The sequence below is a fragment of the Urocampus carinirostris genome, chromosome 6 (assembly GCF_059441175.1).
Source record: "Urocampus carinirostris isolate Australia breed hairy pipefish chromosome 6, RoL_Ucar_1.0, whole genome shotgun sequence".
Taxonomy (NCBI): Eukaryota; Metazoa; Chordata; class Actinopteri; order Syngnathiformes; family Syngnathidae; genus Urocampus; species Urocampus carinirostris.
This window is the reverse complement of record NC_142354.1, coordinates 46,218,178-46,243,789: the sequence shown is the minus strand read 5'-3', so window position 1 is coordinate 46,243,789 and position 25,612 is coordinate 46,218,178. Positions and strand designations below refer to the sequence as shown.

The following is a 25,612-nucleotide window of genomic DNA, read 5'->3' as shown; positions in this document are numbered from 1 at the left end:
GAAATCAAAGGCCAGGCTCCGTATTTGAAAGAGCCTGGCGTCCCCCGGGGCTCCCGCCCCACGTTTTGACAAGCACTGCAGTGAACAAAGAACCTAAGAAACAGAGGAAGAAGTGTTCTGTTCCGGTTGTGGCTCCGGACCCCGCTGCAGCGTCCGAGCTCCGTCTTCAAGTACTTTGTTGAGACACGGAATAAACATGCGGCCTTTCCGAGAAGAGTCGAGCTGCTGACCCGGTAAACACGTCCGGTGACGGGACTGGGAAAGATCATTCCTCGGTAGTGTTGCTCGCCTTTAAATAGTTTGAGGTCCCTGCCTTCGTATGAAAGTTAAAGGGGCAGTGTGTATTACTTGACCTCCAGATGTCCCCATATTTGGTCTGACCACAACGGAAAGAGCAGGCTTGAGCGAGCAAGTGGTCAAAATCAAACAGATCGGGGCGAGCACAAAACAGGAGCAAAACACAGGCAAAACGGGGATTCACAGGGCTAGACGTGTCAAAACAGAGTTTCACAGACGCTCCGACAAACAACGACTCACAAGACAGCGTTTAAGGAGTCAGGGATCAATCTGTCAAGGCGTTTCTGCCCGTGTCCGTGAGCGGGGCCAATTGGGCGCCGTGGCAACCGTGACAGAACCTGGTGCCACACGGCAGGGACAATTGGGCGTCATGGCAACCGTGACAGAATGAAAATTATGATTAGAAAGGGAAAAATCAGTTCCGTATCTAGTCGGCCGTTGATGTCTTTTACCCCTCTGCATCCACCTGCTACTCCCCTGGACCGGCTCCAGTCACGTCACCCCAAAGGTAGCTCCAACGTACGTAATCCTTCACATGTTATCGTGTGCACGTAAGTAGTCCCTCCTGAGGCTAATTAGCGTAGGCATCTATCCCGCTATACGACAATTTCACCCGACTCGGAAGGGATTTACGAGGTTTTCTTCTCAACGGACATTTTATTTACGTAGCGCGTTCGTACTTACGAGGTACGATGTCATCCTTTGCGCCCGCCGATTCCTTTCCCGAGGTATTTACGAGGAGGGGCTCGGTCTTATGTCATGAGGGACGGCATCTGTTGGATGGCTTTAGCTGGCCCATTAAGCCCCCTTCCCAGCCGGCCAAGAGGCAATCCTGGCAAAGCCCCTTCCTCCTTAAAGGATTTTGGCAACACGAAGAGCGTCCCAACGCCTTGAAACAGGAAACTCTTTTACGGTGTGGACTCTGGACGACCGGCGTTTTCAAAGGACCCAAACGCAGGACGCGGGAAATTCAGGTGACTCAAAAAATGATGAGATACGCAAAATTGCTCAATAAAGTCACAAACAACATAAAAGCAAAGCAGAATGCAGGATAACTGGAAAATGTTTTGGTGAAAAACAAAGGTGGAAATCTTCCGTCCCAAAATGTCCTACTGAAGAGACAGGAGTGAAGATGGGGCCCCTGACAAAGACAACCACAGAATGTCCCAAGACACATTTGAAAGATTCCCCGAATCCAGACTCGGAGCTGGTGGACTTTGGAGAGAAAGGTGCAGAAGGTGGACTCGGACACCAAAGAAGAACTGGCGGCATTGACCCCAAAGAGGACAAGACAATAGAAAAAACAAACATAGATAATTGTCAATCGTTTTCCATCGATTGCTAGACTCAAAACGGGATCGCTTGGGCCTAAGACCACAAAGACCTCCAACAGGGATAGACTAAGGCTGTGTGACTCTTTCCAGTCCCGAGACTCGTGGTAAGAACTCTACACCAGAAGAACAGATATTCTACTCGGACATTTTTAGTCCATAAGTCCAAACTAGATCGCCGTTAAAGGATTTTATATAATTGACAACAAGTTACCGGTATTCAGTTTAATGCAATAAAGATATTCACTGACTGTGCTTTAGTTCAATGTAAAAGGCAGGGCAGGCTGTGTGGAAAATGTATTGTCTAGGACATTTCGGATAACAGTAGGCCTGTGCTGAGGCGGGACGACCGGAGATCGTTGGCCACAAAAACAACTACCTTGGCACGCCCATGGGAGGAGCCGGCACACCATCATGCGGGGATAAGATAGCCAATGGGGGAATAATGGGATGTCTTTGCTTTGTTTGTTGAAATGTATAAATGATCTCGGGCAACTGGGACGGGGGCCGTCTCCTGTTTACAATTAGATTTGCTGTTAGGAATAATAAACCTCCGCCCCCGTGTGAAAATGTCGGCCTTCCTGGTCATTTTTCTCTCAAAAAACAAGCGTGCATAATTGTTGGATGAATGTAGGTCGTGTTCGGTTCATGGAGTCAGATAACGCATTTGAACAATTTGGTAAAGGCTACATTTTGATTTTTGATTTGCCCTAGAACTACATAGGGCTCTCATTTGGCTTGAGAGAAGCTTGGGAAGGTGTCAAATTTTCTTGAATGGAATCGTCTTTATAGTTGTTGAAATACACTTTGCAAAACATTGTATGCAACGAGGTTAAACATGGCACTCCGGGGCATATTACAATTGAATATATCATATAAACAACTATTGTAACTAAGGCAGTAAAAGATTTTATACAATTGACTATAAGGGATTCGATTGACTCAGTTTAATGCAATAAAGATATGCACGGACTGGGCTTTAGATCAATGTCAGGGCAGGCTGCTCGAAACGCACAATAATTTGTCCAGGAAATTTGCATAACAGCACTCGTGGATTTGCTGACCAGACATCAAGGCGCGGGTGTATGAGATTGTGAAGCCCCGGGGGCTTCCTTGGCACGCCCATGGGAGGAGCTGAGACGCCATCTTGCAGGGAGACATGGGCCAATAAGAGAAAGCTAAAGGAGTCCAGAAGAAGGCTTCCCACAGACTCCGACGTCACTACTTCGGCCATCTGCTGTTTTACACTCAGTTCTTCTTTTAGGAAAAATAAATCTGCCCCTGTGTGAAATGTCAGCTTTCCTGTCATTTTTCTCTCGCGCGCATAATTGTTGGATGAATGTAGGTCGTGTTTGGTTCATGGAGTCAGATAACTCATTCCAACAATTTGGTGATTTATTGCGATCATAATCGATTGTTCACTGGATTGCTGCACCCTAGGACCACAACCAACTCCGAAACGGATCGATAGTGTCACAAGCAAGAAACGGAGACGGGACCAAAAAGCGTTCGTTTGACTCTGTCTTATTGAGAAAGAGAGCAGCGCTTGCATCCACCACCCGATGATCGTCGGACACGGGTAGCGGATGGCAGGAACGCTGAAGTGGCACTTCCGTGTCGAGCGAAGGTAGTCGTAGACAGCGAGAGAACAGGTCGATGGCCGGGACGGAGGAGCAAGGGCAATAACGAGTCCAAAGAAAAAAAGTCAGCAACAGGTATCGGGCAGGAAACAGGGCAAAACAGGTCAATGGCTGGGACGGAGGAGCAAGGCAGAAACGGGTCCAGAAAAAGGTCGGCAACAGGTATCTGGCAGGAGAAAAGGAGGCGGGAGAATGTCAGATAATACAGAGCTTGCCTAGCTGAAAGCATAGATTTGCAGACGGTCTGACAGCTTCCTCTTGGAAGACGGGGGTTTTAAAAGAGTCAGGGAAGCAATCAGCGACTAGGGCCGTTGGCGCCAACGGGGCAGTAGCAGGTTCCCTGAATCAGCAATCATGACACATAGAAGCTGGGGGACCCGCTCCAATCCTGGGACTTCTGGCAAAGAACACCTATTCTACTCATGGTGGAGATTTTCCGATTCATTTTCCTTTATTACCACAATGAAGTCCAAGACACGCTCATGGATGCTAGGGGACCTGCTGGAGTCCTGAGACTCCTAGTTAGAACCTACCACCGCAAGTACGAATATTATACCTCGTCAGTCATTTCCTATTGATGACTGTAGTCCATAGAACCACATGCTGCTCCTGTTTAGCCCGACTGGGGGGCTGGCAGGGACCCTCTCAAGTCCTCAGACTCCTTGTATGAAGCTTCTACCAAAAGAACAAGATTTCTCCCACAACAGCACACAAAAGAGAGAGGCAATCGGCAGCGGGGGGGGGGAGACACGGGGGTCTGGATGATGGACGACGGAGGGAACGCTTTTCCACCCGGGTTTTAACGAGGAAAACGGGGGGAGGGTCCGCTTTGAATGGCCCCCGACGCGGGGGGAGGCGACAAAAGCCGGCTGGCCGCAACATCGGCTCCTTTTTTCTCAGGCCCGCTTTGGAATCCCCGCTCATGAGTGGAGTCGGGTTTGTAGGTTTAGTTGCCGGACTTTGTGGCCAATTGGGGGACGACGTGGGGGGCGCCCCGGTTGAGTGGAGGGCCCCGAAAGTCGGAAACGGAGAGCCCCTTCTGCGACGGTCGAGTGGCCGACGTGGACGTTCAGGTCGATGCTTCCTGCTCTCCGATCCGGGAGGACCACAAGTGGAACTTCTCAATCTGCCATTTGGCATTGTTCTCCTTTTTGAGTTCTTCTGGCAAAAGCGCATTTTCTACAACAGGGATCTCAAACTCAATTGACTTGGGGGGGGGCCCAGAGCTAGGGTCCTGGTGAGTTTGGGCCAAATTGGGTCTTCCATAAAATAGATCCAATAAAAACATCCGCTCCTGTTACATATCCTTTTTTTGAAGAATTTTTATGGAAAGAAATCAACCAATCATCAACAAATGGATGCACAATACAATTGAACTGCACCCAAAAGAACAGTGTTGTGTATTCAGTGCCTCCTATTGCTAAAAAAATGCCATTGTCAGTAGGAACCTGAGAATAAAAGCTCTCGATTCCCTTTTTAATTGTCCATGTCAGATCTGGCCCCCCGTTTCCCCCCACTAAAGGGCCTAAATCGGGGGGACTGGCTGTAAATCAGCCACCTGTACCTCGTTTGCGTCCACACCTGGACTTTATCATTCCAGCTCTCGATATTGCCTGTGTCATGAATACTGATTGGGGGGCCAACAGCCACAGGACCTGATTGGCTGTTCAACTCTTTTTTGAACTCCCGTCTACCGAAAGGAGGCCGTCAGACCGTCTTCAAACCGATGCTCTCAGCTAGGCAAGCTTTTGTACTCTCCGACATTCTCCTGCCCCGTTTTCTCCTGCCCGATACCCGTTGCCGACCTGTTTCTGGACCCGTTTCTGTTTTGCTCCCCCGTCCCGGCCATCGACCTGTTTTTGCCCTGTTTCCTGTCTGATATTTGTTGCCGACCTCTTTCTGGACTCGTTACTGGCCTTGCTCTCCCGTCCCGGCTAGTGACCAGTATCCCTACAGTCTACAATTATCCTCGCTCGACACAGAAGTGCCACATCTGCTACCCGTGACCGATGATCACGGGATGGCGGATGCAAGCACTGCTCTAATAAAAAGTGAGTAAAAGGAACCCTTTTGCTACAAAACGATCGACTGCTCTAAATGTGGCGACCGTGTTTCGAGTCCAAAAATTTGAAGCGAGCCGGCTCCGAGTTAAGTCTCTGTGTCGTATGCGGAGCGGGATTGTTTTTTTGTTATTTTCAGATCTTTGATCCTCGGAACGATTTCCAGATCCCGGCGGACAATAGCTCTGGTTGGAGCGCGATTCCAACAAACACTCCCATCAAAGAGAAAGACGCCTCATCAAAGACCCGCTCCGCGCTCTATTTGTAAAACATGTTTGGGATTAGCGGCAAAGTGGAAGAAATGCTTTGAAGGCAGAAATGGGACGGCCAAAGTAGCAAGTCTTAATTCCGCTAGACCAGGGGGGTCAAACAGGCGGCCCGCGGGCCTAAACTGGCCCGCGAGGAATTAAATCCGGCCCGCGAGACAACACTCAGAGATGTGCAAGAGAAAAACGAGCTGCAGGTTGAAATATATCCACTCTCTGTTGCCAAAGCCAGGTGTCTCTCACAAATGCTGTTCCTTCTCTCTCTCTCTTTCTCTCTCTCATTCTCTCTGTCTCTGTCTCTTTCTGTCTCTTTCTCTCACTCGTTCTTTCTCTCACTCGCTCTCTCTCTCTCTCACATTCTCACACACTCTCTCTCTCTTTGTCTTATCCTCTCTTTCTCTTGCTCTTTATCTCTGTCTCTCATTCTCTCTCGCACTCTCTCTTTTTTTCTTTCTTTGTTCCTCTTTGTCTCTTTCTCTCTCTGTCTTTTTACCTTTGGCTCTCTTCTTTGTTTCCTTTTCTCTCTTCTCTCTTTCTCTTTCTTTCTCCATCTCTCTCCTTCTTGCTTTCTCTCCTTTTCTTTCTCTCTTTCTATTCCTCTTTGGATTTCATTATTTCTCTTTCTTCCCCCTCTCTCGCTTTTTCTCTATCTGTATCTCACTCCCTCTCTTTTTCTGATGTCAAATCCAGCAAAGTCTGATCGTACCGCATTTGGACCTACTTGAAAATGCTCTGAAAGCTAGCATCGTTTGTTCACCAGATTTGTCAGTAGAACCTAAGAAAGCCATCACAATTTAGGTCTAAGAACTAGCCAATTTCGGTAGAGCAGATTGTCGGTTGTGACGATAAAACATCGCATTGCTAATCCACTATTAGCTCACCTGATCAAGGACATCTCCACAAAACCAGGTTTGTGTCGACGTCGAGTTTTTTTTTTTATCTCGTGCTCCGTCCGGGAGCTAATTTGCCGCACAAAGCCCAACATTAGCGGCCTCGGAAATCAATTCCATTGATGCCGGTAGATCGATATCTTTTCTGGGTCACTGAAGTCAGTGGAAAAAGCCAGATGATTATCTGGAGTGTGGGCACAGTCACAAAGAAAGCACAAACTGACCGGAGCTTACAAAAAGCGTGTATTTTATAGAAGCCCCCAAGAGTGTCGAAATACTTCATTTGTTGATTCGAATCAAAAACATGTGTACTATATCATATAAAGGAGTTTAGGTTTAGAAATGTATATTCATACAACATATCACGCAACCTTGTCCTGGTTTTAGCAGAGAATGGCCAATTCATGCACACTGTTGAGTTATATATATTTTTTTTACCACTTTTTCCATCTCTAGCCACTCCTCTTAGCCACCCGGCTGCAAGGCTACAGCTTGCCAGGAGCTGCTATTGTTGTCGTTAGCCGCTCTGTCTGAATAAAGCGCGGCTAAACATGCATTGCTAAGTCCCGTGATTCAGGTCTTTTGTAGTTTTTTTTCCAATATTTCCTTCTCTAGCCATTCATGTTAACCACTTGGCTGAAGCCTAAAAATTCTGCTCGCAGCGTATGTTTTTGTGAGCACCCTCTTCAACAGTAGTTTGTCCATTTGAGGGATTTTGGGGGTTAAAGATCCTTAATCCCGTTAGCCGACAAGAATTTTGTGGAGAAACGCATAAAAAGCGCCGTTTCCTTCTTAGGAACTTGTAACAAAGCTAAATGGCGGCGCCTTTTCAGTTGCGGGATTTTCCGGCCTTTTAAGGAGCGTTTTTGGAGCCCGTCACGCTCGAAAGATAATCCCGACGTTAGCTTACGTAAAACCTGGTGAGCGTCTGTCCGTGCGAGAGGGAGGAGGCCACCCCCATATCGGAGTCCGTGGAACCCCATTTTTCTCAATTACTCTCTGTCTTGTCCCTCCTAGGAAGAAGAAATCCACCCCCCTCTACAAAACACTGTTTCAATATGAACGTGTAAGAGAATAAAACAACGGACAAGAAAAATGTGTTTATTTCAAATCCATTACGATGCCAAAATCCAATATCCAATTTGTAGATTATCCAAAAACAAAACTCTACAAAGTCATCAACACGGCCTAGAAGATTATGGGCTGCTCTCTACCTCACAGCCAAACGTGCTCGGCATAACATCCAAATTCAATTCCAAGATCGTACATTAACCAAAAAAACAATCATGACAGAGAGTCATCAATGCGGCCCAGATCATAGGCTGCTTTCTACCCGACAGCCAAATGACAATGACAAAAAATTCCAACTTTAAAATGAACCAATTTTACAGAAGATCATCAAGATATCCAAGAAAATCATGTGGTGCTTTTTGCCTGACAACCACATCACAATGACGCAAAACCAAAACTAAGTCCCATTTTATACGTCAACCAATTTATAGATTGAGCAAAAATAATATTTATAGAGAGTCATGAACACAGCCCAGAAAATCAGGGACTGTCGGTCAAATTAGATTTTCGAAAAAACATATTTTAGATACAACCCAAAAATAATTCTCACGGAGAGTTATCAACCCAGCCCAAAAATCATGGGTTGCATTCTACTTTTAGAATATGTAGGAATGTATAAAATAAATAATATGACATATTATGGGAAAAAGTATATTAGTACTCGAACAATTTTACAAGAGTAAACCAAAACGGATGACGGTCGAGTAGGACTCTCCGGAAGTAGCGGGAGATAGAATTGTCCTACCAGAAGACTTTCTTCACGTACAAATTTGGGAAATGGAACATTTTTTAAGTCAGATCTGACAAAAATCTTCAGATATCGTTTGCTTCTGTCTGACGCGCTCTTTGCCATTGTCACTGCTGCGGGAAAGAAGTTAACTGCTGCCTTTATAAAGCTGTGTCGCACTACTTCCACGTTTACACGGAAAAATTGCTTCGACGGAGGATTTTTGGACAAACTTTCTTTCAAATGTTACTTTAAATGCAGGGTAGGACAAACTTTGAGTGGCGGGCCACAAAATGGATCAAAGAGGCCAGTGGGAAACATTCGACCAATTTCAATTTTTATACAGATCGAAATCTGATACATGATCGATACATGGGAAAACAAGATAACCTGGGCGTATCCAAGTTTTCTCATTTACATTGACATGCAAAAGTTATATTTTATTCTCCATCAGTTTCAAAATGGACCTTTTTTTCCAAATGGCTTTGAATTACTCAAAAATGATGAAAAAGTGTCATGGTTACTGATTGGGGGCACCTGCGGCTGCCCCGTTGGCCCCAACAACCCTGGTCTCTGATTGGCTCTCCTACACTTTTTAAACCCCCTGGCTCCCTGTTACCAGTGTCAGACCATTCTGCGAACCTATGCTCTCAGCTAGGCAAGCTTTGTACTATCCGACATTATTCTGCCCTGTTTTCCTGCCCGATACCTGTTGCCGGCCTCTTTTCTGGACCAGATTCTGTTTTTGCTCTACGGTCCCGGCCATTGACCTGTTTTTGCCCTGTTTCCTGCCTGATACATGTTGTCGACCTCTTTTCTGGACTCTTTCCTGCCTTTGCTCCTCCCTCCCGGCCATCGACCAGTTTTCTCGCTGCCAACGACTCCCCTCGCTTGACACGGAAGTGTCACTCCCTCGTTCCTGCCATCAGCTACCCGTGACCGACGATCATCGGATGCAAGCGCTGTTCTCTTTCTTAATAAAAAATGAGTAAAACGAACGCTATTGGGTCCCGTCTCCGTTCCTGGCTTGTGACAAAAAAGTATTTATGTATCAATAAAAACTTCAAGTGGAACTAAGTCAAATCATATCTCTCTTTTTAAGCACTTAGATAGGTCAGAATACAATTGGGCCAGTTCAGAAGGAATTTTTAATTGAAAGAATTGTGACAAAAGTGAAACAAAAAGCAAGGAAAAAAAGTAGCCGGCTCATTGAACGTCGCACACGAGTGCAAAGAAAAATGATGTTTTTATGCTCGCCAGGGATAAGACAGACATATTTTTCTTAACAGTACTTTTTGAAATATATATATATTACCGTTCTATTTTCCTCTGATGGATCGCAAGACCTGACAGGACGCATGCGGCCCCCGGGCCGCGGTTTGCCCACCCCTCTACAGCCGTATTCGGAAGAGGACGTCTCGACAGCACGAAAAGAAGTTTAACGGATCGACTCTCCGAGTTCATTTTCTGAATCGCACTAAAGAAGGCTTGAAAAGCATCCGCCCGGTATCCGTACCGGCCGGGTTGCGTCATCGTCAAGTGAGTGAATGCGCCAAAAGCGTCCGCTGTCAGCGAAAGGGCAAGCCGGCGACGTGTTGAGACTCGGCCCGGGCAAAATTTGCATCTTGGACGTCCGTGAATGCCGGCGTTTGTTCCCGCCAGAAGCTTTCGGAACTCGCCGTCCAAAATAATAGGACTCCTAGGACTCCTTTTGCCTTGAATTTATCGGGCCGGCGTGCGAGGGAGCCATCGTGTTTAAAAATGTTTTTCTGATTCAAAGTCGCCTTTTTTTCACAAAAAAGTGGAAAATTGCTGCTGAAAAATACGACAAAATGATCTCCCAAAAAGCTCAGATAGAGTCTAAAGAGTCCAATACAAATAGTCATTTAAATGAGCAGAATGGTTCTAATATGGTTGTTTCAAAACGGATTGAAAAATACCATAAATGTCAGCTGTTTTCTGTAGAATCATGAAAAAAACAATGATGGAATTGAGAAAAATCTGTCAAACTGTCACAAACCAGAACAGGAAACAGGAAGCGGAACCCGATCGTGTGACGTTACTCAGTTTATTGGGGAGAAGAGGAATGAGCGCACTTTCGGGGATCGTTGGTCGTGGAAGTAGATTGATCGGAACGAGGAAGTGGTCAAAATCAAACAAATCATGGTGAGAACAAAACAGGAGCAAAACACAGGCAAAAACGGGGATTCACAGGGCTTAATGTATCACAACAGAGTTCAGCAGGAGTTTCGTAGACGCTCCGACAAAAGGCGACTCACAAGACAGCGTTTAAGTAGTGACAGGGAGCAATCGGTCAACGCGTTTCAGCCGTTGTCCGTGGGCGGGGCCAATGGGGCGCCGTGGCAACCGTGACAGAACCCGGCGTCACACGGCGGGGACCGATTGGGCGCCAAGGCAACCGTGACACAAACGTTAAAATATTGTGAAAAACCTGTATTCAAAGTAAGCAAAATAAATCCATTGTGGCAGTGAGTTCAAAAAGGATCTCAAATCCTAGAGCAATGACTTAAGCACATTAACATAAAACCATGATCCGAATCGAAAGCTAAAAATTGTGAAAATGCTAGGAGAAAAATAGTCATGAATAAGAGCAAAATGATGGTGGTTAAAAAAAGAAACTACAATCAACACGAGCTGCCATTTTTGGGGAGTAAAATTGAGCAAAATAATATGTCAAAACAGAAGATACATGAAAAGAACTCAGTTTGAAAATAGATTGAAAATACTACGACACCAACTTTCGTCAAGCGAAAAATAGCTCCAAAGACGAGATCTACCCAAAGCTAATATCAAGTGGAAGGACTTCGATCGATCTATCTACCTTGCTCATATCCCTCAAGAGGGGTGACTGTCAGGAAGACAAACACATATACAAAAACAAAGAAAACAAAAGAGGCAAAAAGTAGCAAAAAAACACACACAAAGTTTTTGGGGGACTTTGGCCAACCAAGTCAGGCACCTCGGCACCCGAGTCGGTCACGCTTTGGTCCCTCAAGATGAAACGGGACACCAGGAAGCAGCCGCGTCACTCGGGTCAGGGTGGCACAACACACTCTTCTGTTCAACAGCAGGGCCCGATAGCTTTCACTGGTTTACCCCTGCCGCATTATACGGGTGCCCTGCCCATCCCTTAGAACGCGTTCAAACATACCACTATCCTTTGACAACACCTCTCCACTCCTTCCTATCACCAGCAAAGGACTTGGAGACAGACATTTTCCGAGTTCCGAGTCTGGCTGTCATCCTCGACAGTTCGCTCTCATATAAATAACATCGCCCGCTCAGCTTACTTTCAAGCATCGTGGCCCCTCCCTCAACCCCCACACCACCCCTATCCTCATCTATAGCTTTGTGACCTCACGCCTCCATAAACTTCAGCCGGTCCATAACTCTGCTGCACGCATCATGGACAAAACCCCCTCTGGCCATCGCGTCGCCCCTTTCCTTCAGCAACTCCACTGGCTCCAGATCTACCATAGAATCAACTACAAAATCCTGCTCATCACCTACATCGCCATTCATAACCTTGCTCCTCCCCGACCTCTCCAACCTCCACCTTTCCAACCCTTTCCTTTCTCCCAATAAAACTGAGAGAAACGTAACGCGAGTGGGTCCTGTCTCCGTTCTGGTCCTGCCACCTTCAAATCCAGACTCAAAAGCCACCTCTTTAGAGTTGCCTTTTCATGATCATCTGCCATCCCCTTTTTGAACTCTACTTTGTTCGTATTTGCTATTTATCATTTTCTGGTTTTATTCTTGCTTTAATGTCGCCTGAAACTCCTGTACAAAGACATCGGGTGTCCTGAATGGCGTTTTGAAGTGGAATGTATTATCGTTTGGAAAAATTGTCACGAAATAGGAGAACGATAAAAAAAAAAAAAACAACTGGAACACTAACTGGTTTTGTCGGGAAAACAAAATAAATAAATAACTGCATTCCACAGTACTGGGACCCCGGCAGGGAACGCTCTCTAACCCGAGGATTTCTTCTTGGCTCTTGGGATCACGATTAGACCAGCGTTTTCCGAAAGCTCTGAGCGGGAACATAGCGGGAAGTCGAATGCAAATCCGATTTTGACGAGTAGCAACAGAACCTTCAAATCATTTCTGGAAAGGACAGGGAGCCAGTGCAGGTCAGCCAAAATCGGGTAAATGTGATCAAACTGGCTTGTCTTATCGCTTGGCCTGTTTTGTACATCCTCTTTTTTGGACGAGCAAACGTTATCGATTCGGTTTTCCAAATAGAGAAGGATGATGTACGACCGGAGGAGGTCTTTTATCGGGAAGTTGCTGAGCAGGCAATTCCAAAGGAGAGCCACGCCGAGAGATGCCGACTGTGCAAATGAGGGCCATCCGTTGGAGCGCCCCCACCCCCACTTTCACACTTTCGCACCGCCGCCGCCGGCCTACTCTGATTTCAAACGTCCCATTTTGCAGAAGCAGATCGATGAGCTGGAATGGCGTAACCGTTCGGCTTTTTTCCGTTCCGGCGCTTTCAACCGGTCTATTTCTTGCGTCGCCGCGACGTCTTTCCCTTGAACTATTGCGGTGGGGCCCCCCACCTTGCCTTGAGCACTGACTAGATAGCATTTAGCAAGTGTAGCAGACCCTCGGATTGTAAATATGCTGGGACAGGCAAAAAGTCACAAACGAAAGTCTTCTCCCAAAAGACGGGGAAGTTTGGCCACGCGTACGTAACGCTTCACCGCGACCGCGGAGGGAGCCAAGCCAAGACCGGCGCCGGCAGCTGTTCCTTCAACCCAATCACGCCGACGAGACGCTAAAATGTGAGAGGATTTCTTCTTCCGAGGGGGGCCCTGACGGAAAAGAATCCAGAAATATTGGACTTATTCCACAAAAGGTGTTTAAATGTGCACAATAATAATGAATGTTGCAGTCCGACGAGTTTTCTGATAGTAACGGTCAGTTTAGTCCTTTCCTTTTACACTTATCGAACTGCTGGTTTGCATCACCCTTGATATTTCGATGCCGCAAAGCACTGTGGGACTTGCAGAAAACAGATAGATAATCCATTAAAAACTCAAGTTTACTCATGTATATTGCTTGATTTTTCAATGGCATTACAGTTTTATTTCCTGGCTTTATGCCACAGTTGTATCCATCCGTGTATAGTGAAGGCTATAAGCAAGCTGATGCAAAAAGACTTTAATTTGTAAGACTCAGAAGACTCGCAGTGATGCTAAAGAGAGGTAAAATCATGGTAACCGTTGAAATGCGGCGTACGATGGTCAAGAAAGACAAAGAATCCTTAACCTTAATGAGGAATATGGCTGGAAACAATCATTAATCAGGACAAAAATGAAAAATAAGGAGCCATCCTTGCAAGTGGAAGTTCTCAAATTAGTTTTTGTTTGAATCTGCCATCTCCTCCTCAATGTGCATCCACCTACGACTTCACTGGACCAGCTCAAGTCACTTCACACCAAAGCTAAACGAAATGTCATTTTTCCTTTATATGTATGCTTATTTAATCGTACGAACGGTCACGGCTTGACGGATCCCTGAACGGCCCGGGTGGACAGGGCACCGATGAGGACGCAACTCTGGACAGCCTTCTCCACTCTAGATTATATTGTTCCTCGTGGGTCGAAGGTGCGGACGTTCCACGTGGAAATGGCCAAGGTCTCGCTACCACGCAACGGAGGTGTCACACATTCATCCCCTACGACCTGCGTGCTCCTTTTCCACCCGGGCGAGCGAGTGGTCGTCGTCCATCATGTGGTGTGTCTTGGGCGAGTGCGGCTCGACATCGCCCATCCCTCTCCGGACCGTTTTTTGAGGTTAGGGTTCGCTCTACCACATGTAACAGCACTTGTTTCCATGGTTACCAGTAGCAGGAGAAGCCTCCTGATCCGACGACGCGTACGTCAAATCAACCCAAAAAACACAAACAAACACCACACAAACTTCATATGCGCATATCATACGCCTAAGTACTACCTGCCATATATTACTATAGTTATTTGGATGTTTTTATCCGGGCTACTGAGAGTTTGGAACACACACGCTACGTATTCGCTTAGGTTTAGATTTCATTCGCCACGCCCCCTCAGAACCCCTTTATGTCATGATTACTGATGCGAGGCACTTGTGCCCGTTCCTTTGGCGCCAACAGCCCTGGTCGCCGATTGGTTCCCCGACTCTTTTTAAACCCCCGTCTTCCAAAAGGAAGCTGTCAGACCGTCTGTGAACCTATGCTTTCAGCTAGGCAAGCTTTGTAGTATCCGACATTCTCCTGCCCTGTTTTTCCTGCCTGTTGCCGACCTGTTCCCCATCAATGTGATTTTCCGTGTTTTTTTTTCTAGATTTGTTTTCTCATGGCTGAGATTTACCCCTGTTGACTAATTCCACCTGCTTAAAGGGACACTGTAATATTTGACCACTGGATGTGTGTATTGTGTAGTGTAACCAAAAATGAGTGCTATAAAGTGCAAGGAAAGGCAGCACGGCGGGGCAGTGGTTAGCGCGTGTGCGACACGGTTCGGAGGTCGTGAGATCCAACCTCCTGTGTGGAGTTTGCATGTCCTCCCCGTGCTTGCGTGGGTTTCCTCCGCGCACTATGTTTTCCTCCCACATTCCAAAAACATGCGTTTAATTGGCCGGTCCAAATTGTCCCTAGGAGTGAAAGGTCTGTCCCTGTGTGCCCTGAGACCGGCTGGCAACCAGTTCAGGGTGTCCCCCCACTGCCCGAGGACGGCTGGGATGGGCTCCAGCACCCCGCGACCCTACTGAGGATGAGCGGTGCAGATAATGGATGGATGGACGGACTAATTACAGGCCTCTCTAATCTTTCCAGGTAGGAGAACTTGAACAGGACCAAAATACTGTTTCGCATCACCGTATGCAACATCTGCCGAGGGAACGGCGATTCAAAAATGGCCGTCGAGGGGCCCCTAAAACGGCGTTAGGGCCCCCCGGCCGGGGTCACTCCAAAGGAGGGACATGCCCCCTACCAGGCCTGGACGCCAAGTTCAGCCGGGACAATATTCTTCAGGTGCAAACTAAAAGTGTGGCGATGGCTCATTTTTATGGCAGAAATGTCAGAAAAACGAGGGGCCTTCGCCACCATTTGGCATCCGAGACCTCACTTCAAATGTCATCCCACCCCCACAGCCATTTTTTTTCTTCTCTCCGCAGAAAGAGAAGCAGGAACGGGATTCCTCACCATCGGACTTTTTTCACGCGCGGCGAGACTTCTCATCCGCATCAAAACAAATGTGCCGGCCAGATGCTCATAGAAAAAAGAAATGGCATTTGTAGGACGCAGACTCGGATTAATTTACGATTAAAGCTAATTAGAAAACAAAAATCCTTTAAAAAATATAAAAATGAAAAAGTGAAAAAAAAAAACTGCTTCAGCCTGCAAATCCGATTCAAAAAGAGACAATAATGCAAGAGTTTTTACTCTACACCTGAATGTCAAGACCAGAACGGAGACAGGACCCACTTGCGTGCGTTTCTCTTAGTTATATTGGGAAGAAGGGAAAGGATGGTACACACGATCTGTAGATCGCTGGTCGCGGGGAGCAGGTTACTCAGACGCGGAAGTGGTATTTCCGTGGCGAGCGAAGGCGGTGTCGAGAGCGGAAAAAAACAGATCGGTAGCCGGGACGGGGGAGCAAAAATCGTGGTCGAGATCAGAAAAGGGGTCGTAGCCGGGAAATCGTAGCCGGGGAATCACAACAGGAGAGAGTCAGGGTCGAAAAGCTTGCCTAGCGTAAGCTGAGGTTTGCGGACGGACCGACAACCGGTGACAGGAAGACGGGGGTATAAAAAGTGACGGGTAGCCAATCAGCGTCCGAGGCGGTCGGCGGCAGAGGAGCGGGCTCAGGTGCCTCATGAAAACATTCAAGAAAGGAATTGATAAACCGTTAAAAATCAAAAAGGACAATGCTAAAAATGTCAAACTTTAAAATGGAAATGAAATATCAACATTTTAAAACACAAAATGAATACAATTTTAAAAATAGTTAAAATTAAAATGCACATTTTTCAATTTTAGGAAAAGGAAAATTGAAAAAAAAAATTAAACAAAAAAATGAAATTTAAAACACAATATATATGTATTTAGACCAAAATGTGAAACTGAATAAATACATTTAAAATTAAAAGAGAAGCAAACTTTTACAATAAAAAATAATTCAAAGTGAGAAGAGGATGCGTAAATAAGAGGCAGTCGCGGAGGCCGACGGGAGATCGAAATTTAAGGAGACGAACCGATTCCATAGTTTGAGCGTTTTCAGGAAAGGGAAGGAACTGACTGTGAGCAAATTCATTTCTTTGAAGGCCTCCAAGCAAAAGTAGAGATCTGAGACCCAAACTGTGCAGCAAGAAGCAGCCGCAACCTTTCTTTCTTCCGGCCTAATCCAGATTACAATCCGGAGATTAAGCCATTAATTGCTTGATGAACGGTGCAACAAACGAAAGCGGACGTTTTTCCGCAAAACAAAAGAGGATTAGCGATCTGCCCACTTAGCAAATTGCCCATTTGCTCCATTTGCGGGATCGTCTCCCCTTTCCTTAGCATCCTCCTGGAACTCTTATGTACCGACCTTCCGTTAAAGGGCAGAGCTGGGTACGGTAGCCCAAAATTGGACTCCATTGACTTCAGAATAATAGTAGTCATCTGAAAAAGTACTCGAATCAAAGTCAAAAGGTACTTGGTGAAAAGAACTACTTTGTTATGTGCAGCAAAAACAGGCATTCGATCGGATCCTCAAATGGTCCAAATCCATCCAATCCGCAATAAGTGACATTTAATATACATTCAAATCATCGAGGTGAATAGACGTACTTGAATAGACAATACAATTAAAATAGCATCGATAAAAGAAAGAAAGTAGCACGTTTAAAGCCCAACAAGCTAAACTAGGGGTTGACAATCCAAAATGTTGAAAGAGCCATCTTGGACCCAAAAAACCAACACATTTTTCAGGAGCCGCCCAAAAAAAAAAATGCCTTTTTTGAAAACGCAACGCATGCTAAATCATTTTTTATTGGCCTACTATAAAAACGACAACGTTGGATGCGCATCTTGTGGAGAATGACGTGATTATGTTGTACGATACCGTATGCTAAATGGATTCGTGAATTTGGGAACGTTCAATGGTTTTGATTGAAGTACAAAAATGCAATCGATACATCCAATTTTCAGAATGAAAAAGACAAGAACAAAAGGTGCAGAATCAGCCCCTTATCTGGCCAACAGGCCCGCTAAGGGATTGAATCCGGCCCGCGAGACAACACTCAGAGAAGCGCGAGAGAAAAACAAGCTGCAGGTTGAAATATGTCCACTTGATGTTGCCAAAGCCAGGTGCCTCCAACAAAGACACTGTACTTGGATTTCTTTCTCTCTCTCTCTCTCTCTTCCTCCCTTTTTCTCTCTTTCTCTCTCTCTCTCTCTCTCTCTCTCACTTTTTTTACCTACTTTTGCTCTCTCTTTTGTCCTTTTCTCTCTTACACTCTCTCCCTTGGTTTCACCTCCTCTCTTTCTCGCCTTTTATCTTTCTATCTTGCTCTTTTCTCTTCTCTCTTTGTGTCTTTCTATTTTTCTTTGGATTTCATTCTTTCTTTCCCTCCCCCTCTCTCACTATTTCTCTTTATCTCTCTCTCTCTCTCTCTCTCTCTCTTTCTTTCTTTGTCCCGCCCTCTCTCCTTTTCCCTCCCTCTTTTTCTTATTTATTTTTCTCTTTTTCTTCTTTCTCTCTAATCTACTAGTCCGGCCCCCGAGAGAATGTTTGAACTATCGTGTAGCCCCCGAGTTGAAATGAGTTTGACAGCCCTGGTCTAAAGGCTCTCCCCGGATCAGTTATTCATACATTTTCTTGAGTGTTTGGTGCAAGATATTGAAAAATACGTCCCCGGGCTAAAACCACAATTGAATTAACCTATTAACGTTCCTGCAACATTCGTCTAAAACTCCAATCCAAGACACGCCCAAAGTATATTCTTCTCAGGGAGTATGGACATTTTGGGTCTCTTTTGAAAGGACACACTCTCAACGTTTGGTCCCAAAATGAAACAAGAAGCTAACCGGAGCTACCCGGCTTCAGCGCTTTTAGGGCAGACAAAGACACAAAAGCCTGCAGGAAGCGGAGAGGAGGCACACTGGCTATCTATGTGAACATGAGGCGGTGTAAGATTTCCATCTGCCGCAAGGACGTCCAATTTTTGGCCTAGCGTGTGACGTCATCCACTCCGCTGTTGCTAAACGACACCACAGCACCCTGAGGCCATCCTGTTAATAAGCAACAAAAGGATACTGCTGGAAGTGTGGATTTCCCAAAGGGGATGAATAAAGGATCTATCTATCTGAGTTGAAAGAAACACAAATAGGTTTTTTTTTAGTTCTATTTTTGCAATGGCATGCCGCAAAAGAGTATAACATGGGCATCTTTGCAGAAAAACAGCTTGAAGCCTTACCTAGTACCTTGTCAGATTGGATCACAATCTGAAAAACTAAACTTGTATTTTACACATTTTTCCAAGGGACCAATCAAGGTGTTTCCAAAAGTGACCAGTTTACAACACTAAAACCTTTGCAGCTGTGTATTTCACTTTGGCCATTTTTTTAGACAATCCGGAAGAGTTATAAATATTTGACATATTTTTTCACACTTTGCACACACTTGAGCATATTAACAGTGTGTAAAAATGAAGCAGGAGTGGCGTAGCACACACACGTTTATTTTGGGGTCTAATTTCAAGACACGGCGTATCGTTCTTTTCAGAATTTCATTCGCTGACCAATGTGTCCATCATTATTTCAATCGGTTTATACTGGATAGATAATTTAGGGAGCTAAAGGAGGCGACGGTGTCCGTTTTATCAATACAGGCCCGGGGCCTGGAAAAAAAAAGGCTGCTATTGGCCGAGAGTGGCGTCAATCAAGGGTTCGGATTCAAACGGCCCTATAGTAACTCATTTTATGAGTCTGTGGTGAAAGAGAGGGATTGCAACAAGGAATCTTCAACATGCATGAATGCTTTTAGGCGGATTTTTATTTTTTTATTTTATTGTGTGTTTTGGAGTCAATGTTTTATAAGGTTGGATTCAATGAACAGATCTCAATGTAACGAGTCCCTATTTGCAGGCAATCCAATAATCGGCTGACCACTAGGGGACGTTATGGATCAGCTATCATGTCTTTAGAGTTTTGGCGTATCTCATGGTTTCTGTGATGGTTACATTTTGAAATCATGTCTTGAAATTGAAGACTTTGCACATTTAGAGTGTTTAGTGCAAGATCAAAACGGATGTCTCGGCTTGAAGGTTCAGGGATAGCTTTTAAGGTTTGGGGTTAGAGGGTTGAGGCTTTAATACAATTAGGATTCATGTATTACCGATTGATTTTTGTCTTATTTCTAAGATCTTATTTTGTGAAAAACGTTTTTTATCTGGCAAAAACCCCAATTTGGCCCAACCTTATCCAGACCCTAGCTCCGGTGGACCCCGAGCCAACGGGCAAGGAAGGCCGAAGGTCCCGAAAAGGAGTCTTAACTGGTTTTCATTTCATGCCTTTGGAGAACTGGATTTGATCCGTGCTGGACATTTGGCAAGTGATCAACAGATTTGAGGTGTGTTGAACTCCAGCACAGCCCTCAAGCCATCTCAGGTGCCCTTTACTTCGGTGTCCCGGGCTTCCCCGGAGACCCTTATCTGTAATGGATCCGGCCACAAAAGACGGTTGTGTTCTTGACGTCCTTTATCCGCTTGTCCTGAATAAAAGCTGCGATTGAAATGGAAATGGCGGCCGCTTTTGGCCGATATCTCTTTCAGCCATCTCTTTTCCACTCAATGGGCAGAACTGTCACGTTGGACGTTCCCTAGAGGTTCTGCTGCTGCTGTTCTACAATTCCTTTTCTGTAGTTTACGGACTGTAGGCTCTTAGATTTTAGCTCGAAATGATGAAATGTGGACTCCAGTTCTGCTGTAAAATGTCAGCCATCTCGGACAAACAAGCTCAGGGACAGGTCATAAAAAGTCCTTCGAATTCTGCTCCAAAAGCTGGAAATGTCTTTCAAGAGTCTTCTCTTCGAACTGCTTTGCTTCAGGCACATTTCCAGGAACGCTCTCATCACCGTTTTGCTCGTAACATCATCGGATGCCGGTTTCTGCAGGAGAGGCGTCGGCATCGTTTTACCGATATTAGAGGGGCTGAGGGGAGATGAGTCAGGGTTGCCATGGTGACCGGAGCGCTACCGCTCGGGAAGTGACATCACCTCGGCGTTTGTTTACGGTTCGTCCGCAACGGCAGAAAAATCGGTCCAGCCATTTTCCCCAGCTACGGCTTTCCTCGGCTCTCGTCAGGACCTCGTGGCTATCTCGCTTCCTCGTATCGCTTCCCGTCCCATTCGTTTTTATGGCCCAATGTCATGGTTGCCATGGCACCCAACCGGCCGCGCCCGTGTGTGTCACGGTTGCCGTGGTGCCCAATCGGCCCCGCCCGTGGGACGCCAGCTGCGGCTCGTTGAGGGATTGGATTTCTTTCTATATTCAGCTCAGCGCTCTTTTGCTGTTTTGGGTTCTGACTTGATCCTGTTTTCCTGTGTTATCTCCAGTCCGGTATTGTTCCTGTTTATTGGTCTCCTGTTTCATTTCAGGTTCCAGTTTAGTCTCCGTCTGTTTTTGTCCTGTTTATTATTTTCTCGGCTTTTCGTTCCCGTCTCGTTTCTCCTGTTAATTTTCGATATCCTGATCGGTTATCTATCCTGTCACTTCCTGTCCAGTATTGACCCCATCTATCCGATATCAACTCGGGCAGTTGGAATCGGTCTCGTCGGTCTCTGGCTTCTGGTCTTTCCACGCCAGACCGGCTGCCTGACATGCATGACTCCCCGTTTCCCGTAAAATAAAGACTTCTGTGAGAACGTCACGCGATTGGGTCCTGTATCTGTTCTGGTTCTGACACCCAAGTTTTCTGGACTAAATTGTTGTTAGAGTAAATAAAAGAAGGATGAGAGGAACTACCCCAGAAATATTAAATGTATATTATGAATTCATTTAATTTAAGCATTTGCTTCTTCCTTCTCCTTTTTGGACATTGTATTTACTTTTGACTTTTTGTTGTTTTTTCTCATATTCGAAAAAAATGCTTTTAATTCATTCATTCATTGAATTAAACCATGTGATCCCTTCTTATATAAATACTTCTGGGTTGAAAGGATTGAATGAAGGAGTTATACGGAGGTTTAATGTGTCTCCTATACCCCTGTTTATATGGAGTGGATCCCCCCGTTCTATCCGGCCATATATAGTGTAAGTCCAATAAACTGTGAACCACGCTCCCGGGAACTGCAGGAACGTCATGACGTTGCTCTGGTTCGACCATTGAAACGTGATTATTGGCAACTAAATTGGGATAGCTTCTTCTTCTCCGTCCCGTTTCTTCTCTGCGTGAAGCTACGGTCTAGGAATGGCCTCCTCGCATCCTTCCATCGTAATCACGGAGGAGAAAAAGGCCGAGCTCTCCTTTTGAAACGGGGACAAACCAAACACACCCGCTCAGGCAGGTGAGGGCGCCTTTCATCTTCAGTTCGAGGCTCACCTTGCCAGGCCGCCTTTCAAGTCATGCCACAAAGAGTGCCTCTTCTGCAAACCGGGACCAAAATAGGAGGGACGGATCCCAAATTGATGTAGGAAAATGGAAAAAGCTACAAATATACTTAAATAAATGACATTCATGAAATTGCTTTATCGATGCCTGTTGGCCTGGAGAAGGATGGGTGCCACCTGGCATGAGTTGCCCAAGACACACCACAGGAAATGGTGCCCCTAACACCGTTTCGCTTAAGGGGTCCCACCAACCAACCAAGCGACCAACCATGCCTGACAAAATCAATACCGAAATAAACCGATAAATGAGGAATACACGACAAAAATACAAAAAAAACAAAAAAAAACAAAAACAAATGCGTAAATAAGCAAGAACAAAATACATAGGAAGTGTTTCCGCAAAATCCAAAACAAAATAAATCACAAAATACATGATTATACATTTGTCACCATTTCTTTTTTTCTACATATGATAAATGGAATGCATTTCTATGGCACTTAACCAGTCATTGAAGACTTTCAAAGCGCTTTACAATATACTTTACCCATTCACACACAAACACACCCCTACCTCCTTACCTGGGCTATTAGGGGTTCAGTTTCTTGCTCAGGGACACTTCAACAAATAACACAGAGGAACCGAACCTGCGACCTATAAGGTCCTAAGAAGAGCGCTCTACAATGTACTTCTCACTTTTCTCTTTCACACTGACTCACACACGGATAGAAGACTCACCCACACGAGGTGACTACCTACATATCAGAGGTGGTTTAGTGTCTTGCCCAAGGACACTTTTTACTCAGGGGAGCCAGGAATCGAACCAGGGAACCGTTGGTTCAAAGACTTTACCTCCTGAGCTGGCCCCGTACGGCAGGATTGGTCCTCAACACAAAAAAGCTCAGCAAGATAGGAGGAAATTGGCGGTTTGGCTGTGAAAAAGGAAACGGACGGGCGCAGCGACAAAGACTTCTTGTTTGCCATCAAGCGGAGCGAAAGCGTGAAAAACGGCGTGAAAAGCCTCAGGTGGGAGCTGCATGCTAAACCGCGCAAGCGAGTGCGGTCGGCCGGACGCTAGCGCCGATGGCTTTTCAAAAGACTCGCTGAGAAACCTTCGACCTACTTACCGGCACAAAAGCCGCGGCCGCCTCAATTGCCGATCGGAGACGCTTTCGGCTTCGCTCCGTGAAGCTGCTTCGAGAACATCAGTGAGACCTTCACGAGGTCCACCTGTCAAGTTCTCCAGCTGTAGGGCTGTCATGAACGGACTGTCGTTTCTGGTCTATAAGGCGCACCCCCAAAAATAGTCTCTTGCAAAACCATTTGGCATACAAGAAACACACAGCAAGAAGCGTCAGGGTTTGCTACTTGCAGTTCTTCGTTTCTCCAAAAGAACACCTTTTCGAGTTGACTTCACTTTTCCTCTCTCCAGGTGATGCAATTAGACAATCAGCCACCAATAGTATAAATATCCCAGGCTTCCACCTGAAGACTCCCCCCCACCAAACGACAAGCTTCGCCTGGCTCGACCTCCTCTTTCGATTCTCTCCACGTTCCAGTTTCTCCACTCCAACCTCCCTCTCAAAAGTCTCCTTTTTTAACATTCTCTCCACTCCAAGTTCCCCTCTCAGGATCTCCTCCTTGTCCCAATACCTGCCACTTTAACAGACTTCTTAAAGATATTCCTCAAGTGTCCTTTTTAACATTCTCGCCACCCCAAGATCCCTTCTCAGGATCTCCTCCTCTGCTATCCTGGTCCCCCTTCTTGATGGTGAGGTCTTTTGTTGCCGCTGTCTAAATAAACCTCCCCCAAAGAGGATTTGTGTCCTGCGTTTGGGTCTGTTGCATGCCGCTCCAAAGCTGCTTGTACACCAAAGCAGATTTTGTTGGTATGTATTGTGGATGCTTAAAAGCACCTCCAGCTAAAAGCACTTACAACTCCATACATTTTCACAAAGATCGGTTCAACCGGTTAGGAGCCTACAAGCCACGTACGAACATACAAACCTATATACATCTACATCTATCCCACCACCTCAAATCCTCTATTTATCCATTCATTCGTTTTCTGCAGGGCTTATCCTCAGGAGGGGGTGCGGGAGCCCACCCCAGCTGACTTGCACCAGCGGGCAGGGGACACCCTCGACTGCTGGCCAGCCAATCACAGGGCACAGACGGCTCAGTCACTCCCTCTCACCCAGGGACAACTTCCAGTCACCGGTTTCCTTTAATTGCATGTTTTTTTAGATTGTGGGAGGAAACCAGAGCGGCTGGGGAAACCTGCGCAGGCATGGGTAGAACATGCAAACTCGCGCTAACCACCAAGTTGCCGTGCAGAAAAGAGAAGTCGGAATATTTTGGGGAACTAGTGATAGAGCAAGTAGACATAAGCCATCGATCGTGGTGGACCTCATAATGTGACTCCGTTTTGCTCGGATATCGAATGTTACTTTCGAAGGAGAGAAAATGAGAAACTATTTGAATCAAGAACAACACAAAGCTCTTACTCTATTATCTCCATGGAGCAAAGTTGTGGACTAGCTTAGACAATGATGTCTTGATTGCTGATTCGGGGCACCTGCGAATGCCCTGTTGGCGCCAACAGCCCTGATCGCTGATTGGTTCCCTGACTCTTTTTAAAATCCCGACATCCAAGAGGAAGTGTCAGACCGTCTGTGAACCTATTCTTTCAGCTAGGCAAGCTTTTGTACTCTCCGACATTATCCTGCCCTGTTTTTCCTGCCTGATACCTGTTGCCGACCTCTTTTCTGGACCGGATTCTGTTTTTGCTCCCCCGTCCCGGCTATCGACCAGTTTTCCCGCTGTCTACGACTATCCTCCCTCGACACAGAAGTGCCACTTCTGCGTTCCCGGCATCAGCTACCCGTTTCCGACGATCATCGGATCGTGGCTGCAAGCGCTGCTCTCTTTCTCAATAAAACCGAGTAAAACCAAATACTATTGGGTCCTGTCTTCGTTTGTGGCTTGTGACAAATAACTCGCAAAAACCAAAAATGGATTCAAGATGACGTTCATGAAATATACTAGAAACGCAATCCTCGTCCTTTTCACCCTTGATATACAAGTTTATTGAAGTTCAAATGTAACCATGAAGATTTGGAACACGTTTAAAAAAAAGGAAAAGACAAAAACCATCATTCTGATGGAAAGTTCTATGACCTGAGTCAAAACGTCAGCTCCTCTGCCCACCTCGTACAACTCCATCAAGAAACGGAGATCTGCTATAAACTCAATTATAATCAGAACCGCTTCAATCGTAAAAGTTGCGGTTAAACGATGACCGATGAAACGAAAAGATGGTCGAAACATTAACCCGATTTCTATTGCTATGATTGCCTGCGTGGAAATAGACCAGACCGAAGCGTGGAAAGAAGGGAATCCCCTTAGAAAATGATAGGAACTCACCCGGATGCGCAGAGAAAATCCTTTAAAGGAGCCCGAGCGTCCGTACGGGCGCTCGCCGGGTCGGGTTTGCAGCGAGTGGCGGAGCGAGCGGGACGGCATCCCCCGCCTCGTCTTCCTCCCGCCTCCTCCCCCTCCTGGATGCTGCCGCCACTCCCCCCGTCCCTAGAAAAGCCAAAAGAAGTCAGAAGGCTTTCCGCCTACGCCAAAGGAACAAAAACGCCAGACAATCGCGATGACCGGTCGCCCTTAGCAACCACAAAAAAAAAAGATGAACTTAGAAAGTACCCCGTTCTGGGACTCGGGTCATGAC

At 46.1% G+C, this 25,612-nt stretch overlaps 1 protein-coding gene across 1 annotated transcript in view; it reads right to left on the bottom strand.

The window, feature by feature from the left end:
* The window catches only part of chl1b (cell adhesion molecule L1-like b), a 61,593-nt gene extending 36,215 nt beyond the window's left edge, over positions 1-25,378 (bottom strand). The window contains exon 1 of the mRNA XM_088339104.1: positions 25,303-25,378. The gene's annotated coding sequence lies outside the window, so the exon portion shown is untranslated. The remainder of the gene's footprint in view (positions 1-25,302) is intronic.
* Positions 25,379-25,612: the final 234 nt, after the last annotated feature.